Raw genomic sequence first — 21,950 nt, 5'->3', positions numbered from 1 at the left:
CACATCCGGAACAAACACCATCTCTGCAAGATACCATAGGAAGACCTGTCACCATATTTTCTTTACATAGATGCTGAAGGGAGCGATAGTTTAAGTGACCAAATCGCTCATGCCAAAGTTTGCTCACTTCATCGTTATGAGCAACAAATACTGAGGGAAGATTTGATGACCCAAAGTTGTGAAACTTATACAACCTTGTAGAATCATCAGCAATGCCAGTAGCCAAAATCTGTTTAGGATCTCTTAAGTCCTTGATTACAACATCATGAGGTGAAAATTCAACGATTTTACCTTCACCTGAATGAGTTATCTGATATACAGATAGAAGGTTGCAGGATAAGGTTGGAACACATAATACATCATTAAACTGACCATTGTCTAGATGAACAGTTCCAGTCCCTACAACATTAAGAGATCTATCATCACCAACATATATATTTTTGGTGTTACAATCATTTAAAGAAGAAAACATGGCTTTGTTTTTGGCCATGTGATAAGAAGCTCCAGAATCAATGAGCCACTCATGAGAATGAGAAGAAGAAGATGCATTTAATGCATAGCCAGACCGAGATGCTTGACAACCACAAGCAGAAAGTGCCATTCCTGAAGATGAAGTTGAAGTTGAAGATTGCCCCAAATGGATGTTATGCTTCTTCATTGCTGCTTCCAAGGCTTCCATCTTTTTAAAGCATTTTGATTCTAAGTGGCCATCTCGATTACAAAAATTGCAATGTCTATCAGTCTTCTTCCCTTTGTTTTTATTTGTCTTATCATTTTGTTGAAATGATTTTTCATTTTAGGGCTGAAATTGCTTAGGACCCTTGTTTGGTTTAGGACCATTCTTTTTAGGATATGACTTCTTAGGATTCTTTGAATTTGGTTGCTGCTGGGCGGCTAACGCTTTCTTGGAAGAGTTTCCAAGATTAAGAAGACCAAGGTGTAAGAGTTTTTCTTGTTCTCTTATTAAAGAATCACAAAAAGAGTCAAAGGAAGGGGGCTTGTAGTCTTTTCCTTGAGAAATGAAGGCTTCTCTTGTAGAATAGAAGGTGGAAACAAATACAGAGTAGGCTGGTCCCAACTTAGTAAGGATGGAATAAATAAGGTTACTATCTTCTTTCTTAACCTTAACACTTTCCAAGAGATATCTAAGGGTCTTGAACTTGGACAAGAAATCTTCAATGCAAGAAAAATTATTAGGGTCCAATGTAAGCAACTCATTTTCAAGTTGATGGGCTCTAATTTCATTTTTAATCCCAAAAACTTTAGTGATTTGTTCCAATGCTTCATTAGGAGTATCAAGTTCTGCAATATGGAATCTAAGATCAGGAGAAATATACATCCCTATCAAACCATGTGCTTGATCTTGTCTATTTTCCCATTTAGCAACCTTATCTTCATCCTTCGGTTTCTTCTCTTGGCCTGTGGCTATTCTGTAGAGACCTTTACTTCTAAGTAAATCCTCAATGTAGGACAACCATTGGAAGTAGTTGGTGCTGTCAAGGGTAACTTGGTATTGACTTTCCATTTCAACAGAAACTGAAGCTGAAGATGCTGAAAGTAAGTGTTCCAATGGATAGATCTCGAAAAATTAGGCTGGTTTAAAAAAAACGGCTCTGAAAAAGGCTTCCGGATGAAGAAGTTATGGCTTTTTGAAAAAAAGTTGTTGAAGTTGCCGACGAAGTGCGGGAATGAGCGGAAATGAAAAAGTCCGCCCCCACAAAATGGAGACTTGAACCCAAGACCTCTACTCTCTTAAAATAGCTTTACACCAATTGATCTATACAAAAAATTTGAGAGAGAGAGAGGGAGAGAGCAAGAGGGGGGGGCTTTGGGTTGCGTGCTTGCTTTGAGAAAGCTCTTTTTCCCTACAAAACAAAAAACACAAAACCCAACACGGACATGCAAAGAAAACGAACCTTACGGCTCGAAGTTAGCTTTACCAAAAAAGCTAAATATTTTCAAAAAATGAACCTTGCGGCTCAAAGTTAGCTTTAGCCGAAAAACTAAATATTTTTCTCAATGTTTCTGATTTTCCGAGATCACACTAAGGCACAGGGAAAAGAGCATACGCATGAGAAAAATCCTTCCTTTCTGTTTCTGATTTGCCCAGATCGCACAAAGTCGCAGGGCAAAGAGTATACGCAGAAATGAAAGGTATAGATCCGGTAATAAAAAGGCTAAATAAACCGAAACCGAAATAAACAGAGAGAAAATAACAGTAAACTGCAAATAAACACTGTATACCTCCAGATCTTAAAAATGACGCAGCTAGGGCTACCGGAAACCTTTTCGCGTGAAACGAAAGGGGTTCCTCACTGGAACAGATGCTCCGAACACAACAGAGCAGTCCTCTCCGCCCGAAAGCAGTCAAAAACAGCAGATCTAGGAAACGACAGTCGGATGCAGTTCTACCGGCTTCAAATTTGGATCACCAACGGACGCGGCCCTCAAATAGCTCTGATACCATGTAGGAATTTACAGGGTAAGTTCCTCAGAAAGAACACCAAAAGGACACCGCTCACAACCAGATCACAGATCAATGCACCAGTATTTTTGACGTGGTTAAAATCCTCAAAGAGGGAAACAGTCCACGGCCTGAGCCAATGCAGCCACTTCAGGTAATTTATTAACCAAAGAATGAAAATTTACATAAGATTCTCTCATGCACGGATTACCCTACAAATGACCCTCCATGCGCTTTAAATAGAATTCATGTACCAATCGGGTGTCAAGCCACGGATCAAGTGTCGGTAATACCGAGGAGAGAATGAACCGTCGGATCACTACATATCGTGACCGTCGGATTGTAAGTTACAAAATGTACAACGGTAAAGAAACACACTTTACCTAACTCTACACTAGACCAAGTTGTACTTAACTATTTCCTATGTGTCAGAATATCCTAACAGAGACAATCCAGGATTTAAACTCCTTCTTCACCATGGGTGCCATTGCCAAAGTAGAGCCCAACGAAGCCAAATTCCTTCAAGCATATTCTCCGGTTAGAGATTAGTTGCATCAGGTGGTTTGGATCAGTTTCTTTGAGAAATTCTATGGGCATGATACAAAGGTTACAAAATAATTTGCACGAGATTTTGATGGACTAGAAGTAGAAATTGGCGACATAAAGCTCATTACAGAATCCATAGTGGCAGAAGAAACAAAATTACCCAAGAACGAAGAAAGTGGTTGAAAAATAGAAAAATTAAGGAAAAATCGGACAATCTTGCTCTGAGACCGAGGTATGGATACTTCTATGTTCAAAAAGTGGATACCAGTGACTGCATTGAAAACTAAGAGGAGTAATTTGTTGCTAGTTATTCAAAAAAATTTGACTTTTGAAGGGAGATATGACACCATGTTTTCTACCATGTTCAACTCAAACTGCATTTCATTAATGGGAATGAATTAAATGTGTTGTCCTCTGAGATGACTCTAGGTTAGTTAGTCATGCCAGCACATCTAAAATGTTTTGTTTGTTTTTAAAGTTTTTGGATGACCAATGTTATGAACAATTTGAAACAAGTGCTTAAGCCTTAACAGTTGCTAAGTTTGATGAAAGGGCTGCTATTCGTCTAAAAATAGTTAATTGATTTAAAATGCGTGGATATCAAAGTCATGACGAAATATAACTTGCTAAATATTCAGATAGAATATTTGATTGGTTATAAGAAAAGAATACAAAAACCAACGTTTCTTGTAGAACAAAATATATTTAATCGAATGCAAATGGGTGTGACAATTAATTGATAAAGAGGAGTTTATAATAACAGATAGTCTTTTAATCTAGTCCCTAATTATTGTTTATAACTTCACAGGGGATTTAAGGCTGAACGATACTCCGTGTGATCTTACCCAGATCTCTGCATAAAGACTTAAATATATGAAGAAAGACAATGAAATAAGCACATAAGAAAAACTTACTAGGAGACAAACTATAGAAGGAAAATTCAGAATCCTTTCATTAACTTGAATCAAATCTCGAGCTCGGTTACAATTCTGTTCAAAAAGCTCATCCAAGGGTTCAACCCTTAATAACTCAAAGGAGGAGTTATTTATAAAAAATAAAAGTTCTTCTAGATATTTCTAAAACAAAAATACAAAAATAGTACAAAACTATAGGAATTTTAAAACTACTAAGTTCTAGCACTATCCTTTAGGAATCTATTGATGATGTGGTCCCCAAAAAGTGCTGCCAAAATGTCTGTCAGTTATTGATGAAATTACTCGATAACTTCACACAAGTGATCACATATCTTTTCACTTGGTATAGAAAGATTTACCAATTTCCTGTAAACTTCATCAACCTCGGCGTACTTTTCAAAAGTGGGCTTATTTACAAAAATGTGTTTAATATCATGCTTAATTGTTAGGTCAAAATCTAAAGCCTCTAACATTTTTTTTTCCTGTAATATGACCGTTTATACTTGCAAAGCTCGTTTTATCAGTTGCTATCATATAAAGATTTTGGAAGTATTCCTCCAAAATGATCAACTTGTCATTTGGGGCCGGTAATCATGGTAGTCCTCTTTGATTGAGTAAATTAAACTTAAAATGAAACTTTTGAACAAAAGTCTTCAAGGTTTTTCACTTAGTCTCTAACTGAGTCATAAAGTTTTTTTCTACAAAACCTTCTTGATCTCCAAAATGGTTTGTTGGGTCCCTATAATACTAGTGAGTACCCCATTACTATTGTAGTTGTACCCTTTATTAATATTTTTGTGCCCCTATTATCCCCATATTGTTATTACTGTGCCCCATAGAATCCCTCTATTGTTATTTTTGCGGCTTTATATTATTATTGTTAGGTTGGCTGGGTTATATTGTGACTCCTTAGACTCGTATATATATAAAGGAGGTTTTGTCATTTGAATCATCTAAGAATTGTTCATTTATGTAATGTAAAGGAGGTTTCCCCCTCGAAGAGGCTGAATTCTAAGGCGTTGATCTATCTTTTCTATCTTTTTTTGAGCTGGTTTCATAACATTTGGTATCAAAGCTTTGGATTCTAGGGTTTTGCTGCTCCAAATAGGTCATCATGGAATTTTTGCTATAACTTTTTTCTGCGACGTTTTAGAAGCTAAAAGAAAACCCATTTGATAAGAAATCGCGCTGCACCTCGGGTCCAAATTTCAGAGCTTTTGGCACTATATTTGAGGAGATATGATCTGAGGAAGTTGGTCTTTTTACAGACTCCTGAATTACATTCCAAACAGGTGACTTGGGGAAAATCGTCATAACTTTCTCTCTGAGCATCAGATTGAAATTTCATAAGAAGTTATAGAAAGAAGATGGCCTATAGTTTCTTGTATATATATTTCAGAGCCAAAGGTCGAAACAGTGACCCGTGGCATGTCGTACAACTTCGCTCTACTGAACTAGTCTATAATCAGGTCACTGTGGGAGATTTCGCATAACTCTTCCTTGGAGAATCCAATTTGGATCAGACTGGTGGAATTGGAAAAAGGACATAGAGGGCTACTGCAGGTCGCAATTTTAGAACTGGATGACCTGAAAATACAAAGATACATCAGAGGCAATATCGAGCTCCTACAAAGTGAAAAAAGGTGTATAGATTTTTTTAAAATTTTTGCTTGAACTTGGTTTGAAATTTTATTTTAAAGGAATTCAAAGGGCATAGTAGAGCATTATTATCGGTAACTAATGCCCTGAGGAAAGAAAATGCAAACATCTAGTAAGCAACCTGAAAGCTCTAGCATGACTCATGAAGAAGAGGAAAAAATGCTACATGATATATCAAAATTACAAGACCAAGTGCAACAAATATCACTCTCACAAAAGCTAACAGAAGCTAAGATAAATGGCGTGGAATCTAAGATAAAGGGTGTGGAAGCTAAGATGGATGATTTGAAGATAGATTTGAAGAGAGCCATGGCAGATTTGAAGACAAATTTGACAAATTTTCTACAAGGAATACTTACTAATGGTGAAAAGGTAGTAAAGGAAACTCATGATGCGAACAAAAGAAATGTTAATCATGATTTCATAGACTCTAATGTGGGATCGAAGACTAACCGTATTCCAAAAATAGATATGAGGAAGTTTGATGGCAAGGATCCCGCAACATGGATATTACAAATGGAGCAATTTTTCGATCTCAATAATGTGCAAAACACACAAAAGGTACGTATTGCAACTTTATATTTGGAACCAAATCAGTTTGTATGGTATCGATGGCTTTGCTCTCGTAAATAAATTATCACTTGGGGAATTTTTACGGAAGAATTGACAGCACATTATGAGGATATAAAAAGCAACACTTTTTTTAGTCAATTGATAAGTCTCAAACAAAAGGGTTCAATAATGGAGCACATTGAGGAGTTCCAAAAATTGAACATAAGGGTAAAAAATATTCCAGAGGAGCATAGGATTGATGTGTTCATAGGGACTTTAAAGGATAATATCCAACATGATGTTCGCCTTTGGGAACCTGATTCATTAGAGAAGGCATTCAGGTTAGCAAGAAAAATGGAAAGCAAAATTATGGCAACTAGGAAGCATACCACTCACAACTATAAAGATGGAAGTGTTGTTGCCCCTAGTCTTCCACAACCTATAAGGTTGTCACCAAAAAAATTGGAAGAAAAAATAGCAAAAGGGCTTTGTTACAGTTGTGATAGCAAATACACTAAAGGTCATAAGTGTGCTGAGAAGAAATTATTCTACATAGATTGTGAAGAGGAAGAAGAAAAGGAGCAAGAAAGGTCAAAAGAAGAGGATATACTCCAGGAACAAAGTGTAGATAAAGAAGAAATGAATCCGACCATATCTTGCAATGCATTGGCAGGAATTACCACTCCTCAAACCATCAAGATAGAAGGACAAATCAAGAAGAAAAAGGTAATAGTGTTGATTGATTCAGGAAGTACCCACAATTTTATTCATTGTAAGGTAGCAAAAGAATTGAATTTCTTCTTATATCCAGCACCAGAGTGTCAAGTGATGGTTGCAAATGGAGGAACAATAAATTGCTCTGGAAAGTGCCATAATATCAAGCTATCCATGGGAGAATAATATGTATTGACTAGCCCAATGATTTCCATTCCAATGGGAGGTGCTGATGTTGTACTGGGAGTCCAATGACTACAATACTTGGGTACAATAACGTTCAATTTTCAAGATCTTTTCATGAAATTTTCTGTGGAAGGAAAGGAATTTGAATTAAGGGGTATTGCAGGGAAACCGGGAAAGATAATCAGCTCTAACGGTATGAAAAAGCTTCTAAAAAAGGAACAAAGAGGTGTAATTGCACAATTATGTTGACTAGATGTTTCCACATTGGAATAATCTATTTCTCCAGATCTCCAAGAAGTCTTGGACAATCATTCCAAGGTATTTGAGACTCCCAAAGGTCTCCCACCTATTCGTGATCATGATCATGCTATTCATTTGATTCCAGGAAGTGTTCCTCCAAGCATCAGGCCATATAGATATCCCTATGCCCAAAAGAGTGAAATTGAACGTATGGTTGCAGAAAAGCTAGAGGTTGGTATAATTCAACCAAGTCAAAGTTCTTTCTCTGCTCCAGTGGTATTGGTGCACAAGAAGGATGGATCATGGCACATGTGTCCGGATTATAGAAGGCTCAAAAATCTCACTATTAAAGATAAGTTTCCCATTCCTGTCATTGATGAATTACTGGATGAATTTCATGGATCAATTTACTTTATCAAGTTGGATATTCGTTCAGGGTATCATCAAATCAGAATGAAGACTGAAGACATTCTGAAAATAACATTTAGAACTCATGAGGGTCATTATGAATTTTTGGTCACGGCTTTTGGCCTTACCAATGCACCTTCAACATTTGAAGGTTTGATGAATTCCATTTTCAAACCATTCCTTAGAAAATTTGTGTTAGTATTTTTTGATGATATACTAATCTACAACAAGTATTGGAAGGATCATGTTGAACATGTTGATAGGGTGCTACAACTATTGGAGGAGAAACAATTATATGCAAAAAGATCCAAATTTTTCTTTGGAGTACAAGAGGTGGAATATCTGGGTCATATTGTATCTCATGAAGGAGTTAAGGTAGACCATAGCAAAATCAAAGGAAAATCCCCACATCCATAAAGCATCTGCGAGGATTTCTCGGGTTGACAATGTATTATCGCAAGTTTTTTAAGAATTATGGGAGAATGGTAGCACCTCTAACAACATTATTGAAGAAAGATGCATTTTCATGGACTCCAAAAGCAACAAAGGCCTTCAAACATCTTAAAGAGGCAATGTGCCAAGCACCGGTCTTAGCTACACCGGACTTCACAAAAGCCTTTATTGTGGAATGTGATGGTTCAAGAAATGGAATTGGTGCTTTTTTAATGCAAGATGAAAGACCCCTTGCTTTTGAAAGTCGTCCAATCAAGGGAAAGTTTTTACACAAAGCTATTTATGAGAAGGAAATGTTGGCAGTACTCCATGCAATTAAGAAATGGTGACCCTACCTAATGGGAAGACACTTCAACGTAAAAACAGATCATGATAGCCTTAAATATTTTTTAGAACAAAGATTATCCTCTGAAGAGCAACAAAAGTGGGTCACAAAGATGTTGGGTTATGACTTTGAAATCATATACAAAAAATGGAAGCAAAATGTGGTGGCAGATGCACTCTCAAGAAAGGATGTGGATGTGGAAGCATTGTTGTGCGCCATTTCTATTATCCAGCCAGATTGGATAAACGAAGCAAGGGAGGAATGGAAGAATGACGAAGAAGTGTGGGCACTTATTCGAAAGTTACAACAAGATTCCAGTATGTCTGATACATTTAGCTGGAAAAATGATTCGTTATGGTACAAAGATCACTTATACCTCTGTAAGAATTCCCAACTAAAACAAAAGATTCTTATGGAATTGCACACTTCTCCCTTAGGAGGGCACTTAGGATTTTTAAAAACTTACCACAGGGTTAAGAAGGAATTTTTTTGGGATGGCCTTAAACCAGACATTCAAAAGTTTGTGGCGGAGTGTTTGGTTTGCCAACAAATTAAAGTTGAAACAATTAAGACATCGGGTCTATTACAACCTTTATCCATTCCAAGCCAACGTTGGGAGGAGGTTTCAATGGATTTTATCACAGGTTTACCCAAGTTTGAGGGAAAGAGTGTCATCATGGTGGTAGTTGACAGACTTACCAAGTATGCACACTTTTGTGCATTATAACATCCATTTAAAGCTAGTACAGTTTCTACTGCATTTATGGAAACAATTCAAAAGCTACATGGAAACCCAAAGATTATTGTAAGTGATAGAGATCCCATTTTCACTGGAAATTTTTGGACAGAATTATTTTCTTATCTTGGTACTCAGTTAGCTCATAGCTCATCTTATCATCCTCAATCTGATGGGAAAATTGAGATAGTAAACAAATGTTTGGAAGGATATCTTCGTTGCTTTGTATCTAATAAATAGACAAAATGGGTCAAATGGTTGCCTCTGGCTGAATGGTGGTATAACACTTCCTTCCATACAACAACAAAAATGACCCCATTTATGACACTTTATTGATATCAGCCACCATCCATCACATCATATTTAAGAAAAAATTCTAAGGTTCAAGCAGTGGAAAATCACATCGAACATCAACAACAAGTCCTCCAACTATTAAAGGATAACCTCATGTTGGCACAGAATAGAATGAAACAACAAGCAGATCAACATCACAGCGAAAGAAGTTTTGATGTAGGTGATTGGGTATTCCTATGGCTACAAACATATAAGCAAATGTCCCTCAAGCAAGATAAGAAGGATAATAAATTATCACCAAAGTATTATGGTCTGTATAAGGTGTTGCAAAAGATTGGTACTATGGCATACGAATTGGAGCTTCCTGCAACTTCTCGATTGCACCCAGTTTTCCATGTTTCATGTTTAAAGAAGGTTATAGGCGACAAGCTCCCAGTTCAAACAATATTGCCAGAACTTGACGAGGAAGGAAAAATTATATTGGAACCGGAAGCAGTCACAAAAACAAGAACTCGACAGCTACGAAATCGATCAATTTCGGAGTATCTTATCAAGTGGAAGAACTTATCCGCTGAAGATTCCACATGGGAGGATGAGAAGTTTATACAGAAGCATTTAGAACTACTCAAGCGTTGAGGACAACACTTTTTTGAAGGAGAGGGGCATGTTGGGTCCTTATAATACTAGTGATTACCTAATACTATTGTAGCTGTACCCCTTATTAATATTGTTGTGCCCCTATTGTCCCCATATTGTTATTACTGTGCCCCATAGAATCCCTCTATTGTTATTTTTGTGGCTTTATATTATTATTGTTAGGTCGGTTGGGTTATATTGTGACTCCTTAGACTCCTATATATAGAAAGGAGGTTTTGTCATTTGAATCATCCAAGAATTGTTCATTTATGTAATGTAAAGGAGGTTGCCCCCTTAAAGAGGCTAAATTCTAAGGCGTTGATCTATATTTTCTATCTTTTTTTGAGCTGGTTTCATAACATGGTTTCTGTTCTGTCCAGAATCTGAATCTGCTCCAACTCAACCCTGGTTTTGAATTAAGAACTCTGATCATGTCTGTAGCTTCACTGGGTTTGCCTTTAAGAAGTTCTTTAACTTATTCAATACCTATTTGACATTTGTTTATAAGCTCCTCTTGCTCAAAAATAATCTGTATGGAGGGCCATACTTCAATTATGGCCTGACTAATATCTGCCCAAATATTTTCCTTGGCTTGGGCCAAGGTTTTAGCCATTAATGAATCACTTTGCAACTCTTCTGCCCTTCTGGTCAACCTATGGGTCTTCTGCATTTATTCAACATACAAAGTGTCATTTTTTGTCTTCTGAACCTCCATATTATTAAATTTCTTATGAAGCCTTTCTGGTGCAGGGAAAAAACCCGCACATACCCACAGTATGCGTAAAATTCACAACACAACTGCCCTAGGTATTTAACTCTAAAATGGAGTCAAATCTACATCCATAAATGGTTAAGGCCCTCTTAATCAACAATTCCTTTTTATTGGAACACAATCACCCTGCTTAAACCTCCAATCAGGACTATTATCAATATTCACGCCTTCTTATAAGCCTTCGTTACCATTTAACCACATATATATAACCTTTCCCTTCATTACATGGTTAAATAACACTTATCGCATAAAAACCCTTCCATCGTTGGACTTATATATAAGATCCCATATATCGCGCTAATTCCTTCAAGGCTCATTTACAAAGGAAAACACGCAATACACATCATTCTGCCTCGCTATAGTCTTTGCACAAACCCTGAGGTTAACCTCATCGCAATCGGCTATCGCTATTTCCATGATCTTACCATATATGTGCCATATCACCCCTTCCCCTTCGATATGCGACTATCGGGAGCATTCATATAACACATGAACCTTAAAAGGATTGGGAAACACTTTTGCAAAATACAAAGAATACGTGGAATTACATGAAACCTCGCTCCAAACAGAGATAGCGGATTTCAAATTCTGTGCACCCGCATATATAATTATCATCAGGTTCGCTCATCACTGGACTCCCTGTCGTGCCACTCCTACAATCTCCGATTTGTTGACACTTCTGAACTCTGATCGGCTATTTCTATATCGAGGGTTCGCGATATCGTAATATTGTTATCGGCCCTTCGTTATGCACCATCGATAACCTTTTACCTCCTCCGAAATGCGATTGCGATTTAAATCATGACCATTGATCGAGTTCCGTTCCAGTGGTCCACGATCAATCGACAGTCGCTTCATTGATTTTGATGCCTCCAAAAGGATTCCACCGATGCGATATGATATGGACCATTGATCTCATAGATCTAACGGCTCCTAAGTGATTAACACTTCATTTCTCCGCTCGTACTTTACTTAGTTTTTACGCCATTCTGCAGTTCTTTTGCGTTCTTCAGAGGTTCTTCCTCCTTTGTTATTTCGTTGCGACTCTTCCTCCTAGCTTCACTTCACATTCTCCTCTAATTGCTATCACTTCAAAGTAACTCTTGATCCTTTAAGTGGATCAATACAATTTCTCTGAATCGTTCTTCTTCTCTGTGTGTCCTTCAAACTCTGCCTACTGCTTCCACTGCTCCGATTCCTTTGAGCTAGACTCCTTACCGAATTCTTGCTTCACAACTCCTCTCCAAAGCTAACTTCATCTCTTCACTTGGATTCAATGATCCCTTTATGATTCCTCTTAATCATTTTGCTCCTCTGCATGTTCTTCTTAACTCTGTCTGTAACCCCCTGTTACAAAACCTACCAGTTCACATAAAATCCAACACTGGTTACATAATGAGGTCTCTGTGCCTCAAACACAGGCTTGTTCTTCAATATTGTGGCCTTCCTAATGACTCTGCCCATAGGCTTACATATATCCAGCATTGGTTCTGTTGAACTAATTCTGGGGTAAATCCTAAACTGACTCCTAAATCTTCTGTCCATTATGTTCACTTCAATTAATTCCTAAAAGCTCTCTCTCATCCCTCGAATCATGGAATGCTTTAAGAGTTCTGATTGACTTTAGAGTCTTGTCATTTATTCCCACTCATGTTCTCATTTATTTGAGAGAACTTACAATTCCTTCCATTATCTAATTAAATCACTAAAAGGACTAAATTACATTAACTTGAGACTTCGGAAAACGATTTCCTAAAAATACATGAGCCTCCCATGTCTACTTAATTACAGTTATTTTCCCTTGGGTGAATTCTCCTGCATTAGACTCCCAAAGTAGAAAATATTCATGATCCCCTGATCATGTGTCTTTTGGTCTTTGTCTTCCTGGATCCCACACTTTGTTCTGTAGTTGTCCACATGCTTTGTTCCCTTGTCGCTGCTGTAATTTTGCTGTCTTTTGCTCCATTTTCTTCTTCTTGTCAATCAGATTCAAGTTCTGATTGATCTTGCTTCTTGCTGCTACCATTTTCCTCCATTTGAACTGCTTCATCATCAACTCCCACATTTCTTCAATTTCTGTCTCCAGTACATCTTTGGACTGGTTCATATTCTGCTTCATATTTCTTCCTCCTTCTCTTTGTTTGAAGTTACTGTTGTTGTCCACTATTTCTTCAAACTGTTGTTGGTTTCCTTTACTTGTTCCAACTTTTTCCTTTCTTGCTTTGCTGACTTCTATGCTAACTTTTATGCTATATCTTATGTTGACTTTTGCTTTGTTTTCTTCAACCTTTGCCTTGGTTGCTTTGTTGATTGCCTCCCTATCATCCTTACCCTCTTTCATGATTGAATCATGACTGTTCAGCACTTTCTCCAACAAATTAATTTCTCTATTCCATGGATTGAGTTCTTCCACAAAATTTTCTTCTTTCACATATATTTGGCTGTTCACTTGTGCCAAATCTCCTCTAGAAATTGCAACAAAACCTGTACTCACACAACACTTTTAAAAATAAAAAACATAAGCTGTTGTGCCTTATCTTCCTTTGGCAACAATTCAGCTTGCTGCTCTGTTTCTTTCTCCTTTGTCAGCACATCAGTATGATGTTTTGAATTCTCAAAAGAATTCATGAGACTGTCCATTAGCCTCTCCTCCTCACCATCTGTCCTAACGATGTCTTCCTGTCCTTATCCACTGTAGTGAACTCCTTTTTCTGCAATCATACTGTCATACTCTGTATTCTCCAGCAAATATTCCAACAATGCAATTTCTTTGTGACACTTTGCCATTATTTCATCATTACTTCCAATTCAAAGTTCTTTCTGCGACAATAATTTACTGCTTCTATCATTTAAGAGACATTCTTCATCCTCCTTTACTTCAGTGTTTTTATCTTTTGAAAGATACTCTTCCATACTTCTGGCAGTTTCTAGAGATTGTTCATCCTCTGCAAACTGCTCCTTTATTAGTGTTCTTTCTCCCTTTGCTAAGCATTTTGCATAGACTTCTTCCTTCTTAATATCTTTCAGTAGATGTCCTTCTTTTTCCTTGACTGTCTCTACAGCTTCCATGGCTACTTCCACTGTGCCTATCATCATAGTGAATTGATGATCCTTTGCTATGTTTTTAGTTAACATAGTTTCTTCTTCAAGTTTGCCTTTAGTCTCTTGCTGTTTATCTTCTCCAAGAGCTATCCTTGTCTTGCCATCTGCATTAACATTCTCTTGCATTTGCTTTTCATCAATAACATTAATCAAACTCATTTGATTACCTTTCTGAGAGAATATTTCTTCATTCCGCATCAGAATAAGATCCTGATTCCTCACCTCTATGACAGCTCCTATAGACTCATCCATAGACCTTTTCTTCTATATGTAGTCAAATTTCTCCTCTTCTGAAAAGTTTTCTTTGTCACCTTTCATTTCTATATCTTCATCTCCTCTGAAGACATCTTCAAAAGGTTGCTTTTCTCCTGTAATATTTTCCATCATACACAAACTATCAGTTTTAAAATATAAGACCAAGTGGCCTCACTTGATGGTTCAACCATCACATTTCCTTGCTGTTCTAAATCCTTCATATGATTCAGAAATTTTTCGATGGTCTTTTCTTCAATCTCTTCAAGCCCTTCACTTGGTTGCTTGATATCTTCCCCCAACTGCATATGAGACCTATCTATCTCATTCTCTTCCAAAACATAATTTGGATTTTGCTTGTCTTCTTTCTCCTTTATGACAATATCAGCAAATTGCCCTTCTTTATATGTTTCACCTGAAAACATACACAAATTGTCAGATTTAAAACCATGTGACCCTTTGGCTTCACTTAAAGTTTTATGTAGAAATTTTGAATAATAAACACTTATTCACAGAGATTATCCCGATTATACACTATTGCGGAATACATGCATAATACATAACCTCCTCTATGTTGATCCTCAATTTAGCAACATTACAAACAATGAAACATCAATCGCATGCGCACATTAACACAATATGTAACTCGGGGAAAGCATACAGCTGAAAACCCCACACTATCTGTATATTATAATGATTGAGAACATGTAACAATACATAGTACAATACTCCTCACAAGTACTCAGTACTGTCTCCACCTGTTACACACAAACTAGCTCAGATTTGATGCCTCAATTCTCCTCCACTGTTTGCCTGCCTCCACTGCGCAATCCTGCATGAGAATAATTATGAATGGCTGAAGAAAACCCGTCTTTTTCTTGGCTGAAACATGCAATCCTCATTGGCATTACTCAATCCATGCATGTGCAAAATCTCATGCACAACTATAGTCACAACTGATAGCAATCTCAACCTATAACACCTGTCTCCACTGAACTATCCATGCATTGAGTTTTTAGATGTATTCCTCAGTTGCTTTATGAGTTAATAATTAGTGAATTAATTAATAATTAATTCACACAACTCATCACTAGTGTATTCTTTAGTTAGACTAAAATACAACTAGTTCAACCAAGTCAAACTGAACACAACTCCATCAACTCCACAATCAACTCCATCAAACTCAACCACATGAGTTCTAACTGAAGTCCACCATGCAATAGCTCAACTGACCCATAAGAAAAGCGTATTTCCTTCTGACAGCTGAATGTGCCACATCTGTAGCTCAAAATGAAGTGCTCCAAGAGGATAAGATAATGTTTATAGTCCAAATATTATTATGAGCTAATAATATTCGACTGTTCTATTTTTAGCCTGGTAGTCTAAAAATAGAAACCTGCCCATATGTCTAAAAATAGAAGTCCATCTATTTTTACCAACATGACCAACCATCCACAAGTAGCATCCTGGAACTCATAGACCATGATCCATATGTCTAAAAATAGACATAGTCTAAAAATAGACTTTGCGCCAAAAATAGCTCGCGGGTCCACTTAGTGAAGGCGACTCCTTTCCACTAAGCTCCATCATCTTGTTGCATTCTCAACATTTCAGTCTTCAAGTCTTCATCTTCACTTTCTCCCAAAATTTCTCCCCTTTCTGGTTCACAAATGAACTCTTCCATTCCCAACTCAACTTCCTTGAGTTTTTCCATCAACCACTTCACTTTCTTTTGCTGTAGCCTTCTCTGCATCTCATGCCACTTCAATGGATTCTTCCTCAAGACCCAACCTATTCTCTGGTTTTCTTCAAGTATCCTCCTTAATGTATCGAGTTGTTCCTTTAACTCTGCAACCTATTTGTCAATTTCTTCTTGACTCATCCTCTTGCCATCTACCTTGGCATCCTTCTTGTCATATCCTCTGCTGTGGCTTCTTTCTGAACCTCTGCTATGACTATCAATAGTCATCTTCTTCTCCTATTTCTTCATGACCCTTATAAGGCTCGGGCAACACTTTTGTGAAATACAAAGAATGCATGGAATTTCATGAAACCCCGCTGCAACCATAGATAGCGGATTTCAAATTCTATGCACCCGCATATATAATTATTATTGGGTCCGCTCATAACTGGACTCTCCATTGCGCCACTCCTCTGATCTCCGGTTCACCGACACTTCTGAACTCTGATCGGCTATTTCTATATCAGGGGTTCGCGATATCGCAATATCACCATTGGCACTTCACTATGCATCGTCTCCAACCTTTTACCTCCTCTGAAATGTGATTGTGATTTAAATTGTGACCGTTGATTTGGTCCCGATCGAACGGTCCACGATCAATTGGCAGTCGCTTCATCGATTTCAATTCCTCCAAAAGGATTCCGCCGATGCGATATGATTTGGACCATTGATCTCATAGATCTAACGGCTCCTGAGTGATTAACACTTCATTTCTCTGCTCGTACCTTTACTTAGTTTTTATGCCATTATGCGGTTCTTTTGGGTTCTTCAGAGGTTCTTCCTCCTTCACTATTTCGCTGCGACTCTTCCTCTTGGCTTCACTTCGCATGCTCCTCCAATTTCTATCACTTCAAAGCAACTCTTGATCCTTCAAGTGGACCAATATGATTTCTCCAATTCATTCTTCTTCTTTGCGTGTCCTTCAAACTCTGCCTGTTGCTTCCATTGCTCCGCTTCCTCTGAGCTAGAATCAACGAATTCTTGCTTCGCAAAGCCTCTCCAAAGCTAACTTTTTCTCTTCACTTGGATTTAATGATCCCTTTATGATTCCTCTGAATCATTTTTCTCCTCTGCATGTTCTTCTTAACTCTGTCTGCAACCCCTTGTTACAGAACCTACAAGTTCACATAAAATCCAACACTCGAAACACGCATTCCACTCAGAATTGAGATGATTATATTAATAATATAAACAATGTTTACAGAATGAGGTCTCTGTGCCTCACACATAGGCTTGTTCTTCAATATTGTGGCCTCCCTAATGACTCTACCCTTAGGCTTACATATATCTAGCATTGGTTTTGTTGAACTAATTCTGGGGTAAATCCTAAATTGACTCCTAAATCGTCTGTACTGACTCCTAAATCTTCTGTCCACTATGTTCACTTTAATTAATTCCTAAAATCTCTCTCTCATCCCTCGAATCATGGACTGCTTTAAGAGTTCTGATTGACTTTGGACTCTTTTCATTTATTCCCACTCATGTTCTCATTTATTTGAGAGCACTTACAATTCCTTCCATTATCTAATTAAATCACTAAAAGGCCTAAATTACATTAACTTGAGACTTAGGAAAACTATTTCCTAAAAATACATGACCCCCCTATGTCTACTTAATTACAATGATTTTCCCTTGGGTGAATGCTCTTGTTTCACTTTCACTTTCTTGTTTCTGGTGTGTCAGCTCTTGTAAGACTTTGTTCAAATTTCCCGCTGTTGATGTAGATTCTCCTGTGGCTGATGTTGATTCCCCTACTGTTCTAGACAATGTAATAAGAATAACTGTAATGGGAGCTATAACTAACTGAGTAGATTTCTCTTTTTCCTTAAGAAATTTCTCAATTTTCTCTTGCATGGTATTTATCTGCACATGCTGCTCAATGATCAACTTGAGCATTTCTTCCTTGTTTTGTTTACTTTCTTCTATCTCCTTGGTCTAAGGGTCCTCTGTAGAAGACAATTTGAGCTGCTTCCTCAATGTTGTAATATCTGAATTTTTCTTTTTGATAATATATTCTGCAACTTTAACATCAGTAGGGTCATATCCAATTTTAATCACTAAGTCTTCTAATGACTTGACCCTGTTATCCTTTGCTAAAGATGATATCTTTTCAATCTTTAATTGTGACTGCACATTTGATAGAGCAGTTCTCAGTTTTGTCAATGCCATAGTAGTATTCATCATGGTAGAGAAAAGCAACTCCCGAGATTGCCTATGCATGTCCATTTGGTCATTTGGGTGTATTTTATTAGCATCAAAAGAAAATACAATCTTCTTGTAATAGGAAGAAGCCTTGGGAGAAAGCACTTGAGTCTGTAGAAGTGCCATTTTCATTCTACCTGTTAGGTCCCTATAATACTAGTGATGCACCCATTACTATTGTAATTGTATCCATTATTAATATTGTTATGCCCTATTGTCTCCATATTGTTATTATTGTGCCCCATATAATCCCTCTATTGTTATTTTTGTGCCTTTATATTATTATTGTTAGGTTGGCTTGGTTATATTGTGACCCCTTAGACTCCTATATATAGAAAGGAGGTTTTGTCATTTGAATCATCCAAGAATTGTTCATTTTTGTAATGTAAAGGAGGTTTCCCCCTCGAAGAGGCTGAATTCTAATGCGTTTATCTCTCTTTTCTATATTTTTGTGAGCTGGTTTCATAACATTTGGTATCAGAGCTTTGGATTCTAGGGTTTCGCTGCTCCAAACAGGTCATTGTGGCATTTGCACTATAACTTTTTTCTACGATGTTTTAGATGCTAAAAAAACCCATTTGGGCCGAAACTATGATGAACATCGTGTCCAAATTTCATAGCTTTTCGTGCTATATTTGCAGAGAAATGATCTGAGGAAGTTGGCCTTTTTGTAGACTCCCGAATTTCATCCCAAACAGGTGTCCTGGGGAAAATCGTCATAACTTTTGTTTTGAGCATAAGATTGAAATTTTGTAAGAATTTGTAGAAAGAGGACAGACTTTAGTTTCCTGTGTATATTTTTTAGATCCGAAGGTCAAAACAGTGACACATGGCACTTCATACAAGTTTGCTCTTCTGGAAAGGTCTATAATCAGGTAATCTTGAGAGATTGTGCATAAATTTGCCTTGGAGAATCTAAATTCAATAAGACTGGTGGCATTGGAAAGAGGACACAGAGAGCTACTTCAAGTCACAATTTCAGAACTAGATGATCTGAATTTACAGAGATACATCAGATTCAATATCGAGCTCCTACAAAGTGAAAGAAAAAAGTGTGTAGTTTTTTTTTTTAAATTTTGCATTAGCTTGGTTTGAAAAATTCGTTTGAAGGAATTCAAAGGGAATAATAAAGCATTATTATCGGTAATTGATGCCCCGAGGAAAGAAAATGCAAACACCTAGTAAGCAACCTGAAAGCTCTAGCATGACTCATGAAGAAGAGGAAGAAATGCAACATGATATATCAAAATTACGAGACCAAGTGCAACAAATGTCACTTGCACAAAAAGTAACAGAATCTAAGATGGATGGTTTAAAGAAAGACGTAGACGCTAAGATGAATGGCATGGAAGCTAAGATGAATGGTATGGATGATAAGATGGATGGCATGGACGATAAGATGGAAGAATTGAAGATAAATTTGAATAAGTTGCTACAAGAAATGGTCACTAATGGTGAAAGGGTAGTAAAGGTGCTGGGTCCCTATAATACTAGTGATTACCCCATTACTATTGTAGTTATACCCCCTATTTATATTGTTGTGCCCCTATTACCCCCATATTGTTATTTCTGTGCCCCATAGAATCCCTCTATTGTTATTTTTGTGGCTATATATTATTATTGTTAGGTCGGCTGGATTATACTGTGACTCCTTAGACTCCTATATATAGAAAGGAGGTTTTGTCATTTGTATCATCCAAGAATTGTTCATTTATGTAATGTAAAGGAGGTTGCCCCCTCGAAGAGGCTGAATTCTAAGGCGTGGATCTATCTTTTCTATCTTTTCTTGAGCTGGTTTCATAACATTTGGTATCAGAGCTTTGGATTCTAGGGTTTCGCTGCTCCAAACAGGTCATCGTGGCATTTTCGCTATAACTTTTTTTCTGTGACGTTTCAGAAGTCGCAAAAAAAACCCATTTGAGAAGAATTGGCGCTGAACCTTGGGTCCGAATTTCAGAGCTTTTGCGTGATATTTTCGGAGATATGATCTGAGGAAGTTGGTCTTTTTGCAGACTCCTGAATTACATTCAAAACAGGTGACCTGGGGAAAATCGTCATAACTTTCTCTCTGAGGATCGGATTGAAATTTCGTAAAAAGGTACAGAAAGAGGACGGACTGTAGTTTCTTGTATGTGTGTTTCAGATTCAAAGGTTGAAACAGTGACTCGTGGCACGTCGTACAAGTTCGCTCTACTGAACTAGTCTAAAAGCAAGTCACTGTGGGAGATTTCACATAACTCTTCCTTGGAGAATCCAATTTGGCTCAGACTTGTGGCATTGGAAAGAGGACGCAGAAGGCTACTACAGGTAGAAATTTCAGAACTGGATGATCTGAAATTACAGAGATACATCAGATTCAATATCAGGCTTCTATAAAGTGAAAAAAGGTGTGTAGTTTTTTTTTAATTTTTGTGTAAGCTTGGTTTAACGGAATTCAAAGGGCATAGTAAAGCATTATTATCGGTAACTGATGCCCCGAGGAAAGAAAATGCAAACACCTAGTAAGGAACCTGAAAGCTCTAGCATGACTCATGAAGAAGAGGAAGAAATGCTACATGATATATCAAAATTACAAGAACAAGTGCAACAAATGTCACGCTCACAAAAGCTAACAGAAGCTAAGATAAGTGGCGTGGAATCTAAGATAAATGGCGTGGAATCTAAGGTAAATGGCGTGGAATCTAAGATAAAGGGCATGGAAGCTAAGATGGATGGCATGGAAGCTAAGGTGAATGGCATGGACGCTAAAATTGATGGCATGGATGATAAGATGGATGAATTGAAGAAGTTGCTACAAGAAAGGGTCACTAATGGTGAAAAGGTAGTAAAGGAAACTCATGATGAGAACAAAAGAAATGTTAATCATGATTCCATAGACTCTAATGTTGGATCGAAGACTCACCATGTTCCAAAAATCGATATGAGGAAGTTTGATGGCAAGGATCCCGCCACATGGATATTACAGATGGAGCAATTCTTCGATCTCAATAATGTGCAAAACACACAAAAGGTACGTATGGCAACTTTATATTTGGAACCAAATCAGTTTGTATGGTATCAATGGCTTTGTTCTCGTAAACAATTTATCACTTGGGCAATTTTTACGGAAGAATTGATAGCACATTATGAGGATACAAAAAGCAACACTTTTTTTAGCCAATTGATAAGTCTCAAACAAAAGGGTTCAATAATGGAGCACATTGAGGAGTTCCAAAAATTGAACATAAGGGTAAAAGATATTCCAGAGGAGCATAGGATTGATGTGTTCATAGGGTCTTTAAAGGATAATATCCAACATGATGTGCCTTTGGGAACCTGATTCATTAGAGAAGGCATTCAGGTTAGCAAGAAAAATGGAAAGCAAAATTATGGCAACTAGGAAGCATACCACTCACAACTATAAAGACGGAAGTGTTGTTGCCCATAGTCTTCCACAACCTACAAGGTTGACACCACAACAATTGGAAGAAAAAAGAGCAAAAGGGCTTTGTTACAATTGTGATAGCAAATACACAAAAGGTCATAAGTGTGCTGAGAAGAAATTATTCTACATAGATTGTGAAGAGGAAGAAGAAAAGGAGCAAGAAAGGTCAAAAGAAGAGGATATATTCCAGGAACAAAGCCTAGATGAAGAACAAATAAATCCGACCATATCTTGTAATGCATTGGCGGGAATTACCACTCCTCAAACCATCAAGATAGAAGGACAAATCAAGAAGAAAAAGGTAATAGTGTTGATTGATTCAGGAAGCAC

This window comes from Pinus tabuliformis, chromosome X, assembly GCF_031772625.1.
Source record: "Pinus tabuliformis cultivar Carrire ecotype Pingquan chromosome X, CPIR1, whole genome shotgun sequence".
NCBI lineage: Eukaryota > Viridiplantae > Streptophyta > Pinopsida > Pinales > Pinaceae > Pinus > Pinus tabuliformis.
This window is presented reverse-complemented; position numbering follows the sequence as displayed.